Raw genomic sequence first — 2,645 nt, forward strand, 5'->3', positions numbered from 1 at the left:
AGCTTCCAGAGGATTGTAAGCAACCCTTAGCAGTCTCCTGCAAAACTTGCTTCAGAGAGATCATTCCTGCTCAGAGCAATCTAACTCACCAAGTGTGTGATTTAGCACTTCATTGGGGCTCAAAACCGAGCCAAACTGATAATCCTCATGCACTGTGCTTTGGTTCATTTGATAGAGCTGTCTCAGAGCATGGGACTCCTTTGGGGAATAAGACAGGAAGGTGTGCTCCAACCATGACGTTCAATATTCCGAAGTTAACCCCTGAAATGTGCATTGAGGCTGAGCATTCAACAGCCACACAACATTTGCTTTATGAAAGGGCTTCATTTGGATGAGTCTGCTTGCACACAGGCATGAGCATGTGCAAAGCCAGCAGCACCAGCACACATCTTCCTCTCTGGTCTCTTGGACAGCTTGTACTAAATATACACTCCTGAAAGGCACACTAATTTGCCTTTGACATCACCAAGAGATTGAGATCTTATAGATCTTGGCAAAGCTAAAAAACAAAGAAAGGTTTATTCTGGCAGGAAACTCCCTGTGGAGAGAGGTATTCCTCAGTTCTGCTGTGTCACCTGGCAAAGCACATTCTTTACCTGAATTAGACAACAAACCATTGTTTCCCCCTCCCCCATCTTCTTTGTGGGCAGATTTAAACCTCATATATAACCTGTGATAGAAAAGAGATGAATTCACTTTACCCCATTCCATCTTTCCAGTTATAGCAGAGTTCTCTAGCATTAAAGACCTCTTGTAATTAACCCCTAAACAGAAAGCAAAGCATATGGACAAGGTCAGGTGAAAAGACACTGAAGTTAACTAAAACACAGTTCTAAAGTACTGCAACAAGCATTATGCACTGAATAAAACACTTCCTGAGTTTCAGCAGTGGAAGTCTCTGTCTTCCAAAGGAAGTAATCAGACACACCTTATATTGCCAAATTAGTCAGTGCAGGCACAGTTACAGAAAAGCAAATGATAAAATTGAGACGTGATGTAAACAGCTGAAGCTCATGATAATGGGTTAGCTAGTTACAACAGTGAGGTAAATATTATATTAGTAAACAGGTGAGGAAAATAGCTGTAATTTTCCTCACCTTAATCTCCAAAGCCTGCTTATTACATACAACCAAGACAGCACTTCTGAGAAAATGGAATAGAATAAAATATCAAATAGCATAGAACATAGATTGTTACATTTAATCATTCCTAATTATAATAAACAACAAGGAAAAAAAGGATTCTTTTTAAAGGGTAGGAAAATTTCTAGAGTTTTTTTTTTTGAGAAACTGAAAGACTAACATAATATTAACAAAATGAGAAGTGTATCTGAAAAAAAGAGTTGACAAACTAAAAACTTCATAATGTGCTTATCCTGCACTTTCAGAAAGGGTCCTTATCTCACTGGACATGAAATGAGAACTGCTCACAGAACTATCTGAACTCCTGACTGCTCATTACCTATAATTAGCTAGGATAAATAAGTTATTGTTAAATCAAGAATGGAAGCAATGTATATATAACTCCTATTGAAATACTGCCTTTTTGTCCACACAGATATATTTCTCCAATTCTAAAAAAATTTGCAAATATATGACTCTCTTAAGCAAATAGTAAAGCACCTTAAAATATTTACAGATCTTAAAAATATGCAGTGTCAAGGCTCAGTAAGGTGGAAAACTGCATTTAATCTACTAAGAGCCTGCAGAACAGAACTTTTATTTGTATCAGCCTCTCAAATTTATTTACTCTTTAGTATTCTTTTTTGGAATTAATACAGAATCTTCCATTTCATTTTTAGATCATGTTGTCAAAGTTCTGTGTGCGTGTGGCTCTGCAAACAAATCTTGAATTTTGTGGTCCAGCAAAAACCTTTATTTGCAAATTTTTACACACTTTGGACAACAAATGCTTAGGAAGACTATCTTAGCTAGGCACCTTGATTGTAATGATTAAAATATTAACTACTGCATTTTTAGAACAATGTGCCTGAAGAGAGGGTTTGGGTCTTTGCTGTAGAGACATTTTCAGGAATGGCTTCAATTTTGCCACTCTTCCTGTCCAAGTGTATGTGTCACCATCAGGAGACAGTCTAAGCTGCAACACCACCCACAGCCAAACGATTCTGTCTCTCATCCTCCCCCTTGCCAAAGTGAGATGGTGCAGTTTGATTTGTTGCCAAATATACTGAGAGGTTTGAGTAACTTAGATACCTCAGGGAGTAAAGCTAGCTGGGGAAAAAACCCTGGATCCATCTCCTACCTGCCCATTATAACTGTTACCACACCTTTAGAGAAGGTTAAACACAGAGACTGGCAGTATCCCACACCCTTTTTGTTTTGTTTCTGGCTAACAGAAGACTTCAAACCAGTCATCCATTTGAAAAATGGTTTTTGTTTTTTCTCTTCACATCCTCATTAGAGCAGTCATCCATGACTTTGTCATAATGCAACATATTTTACTCATGACTCTCCTCTGAGGCTATCCTGAGGCCTGAACCTAATGCTCCTGATGGCGGCTGGCATTCACATTCCAGCTTAACCCTGCTTAGTATGTCTACTTTCTGTGTGCTCAAACACTGCACCCAAACAGCTTCACTTTTTTTTTTTTTTTTTTTTTTTTTTTTTCAATTCAAGCAATCCTTT

Source organism: Zosterops lateralis (genome assembly GCF_965231275.1).
Source record: "Zosterops lateralis genome assembly, chromosome: 15".
NCBI lineage: Eukaryota > Metazoa > Chordata > Aves > Passeriformes > Zosteropidae > Zosterops > Zosterops lateralis.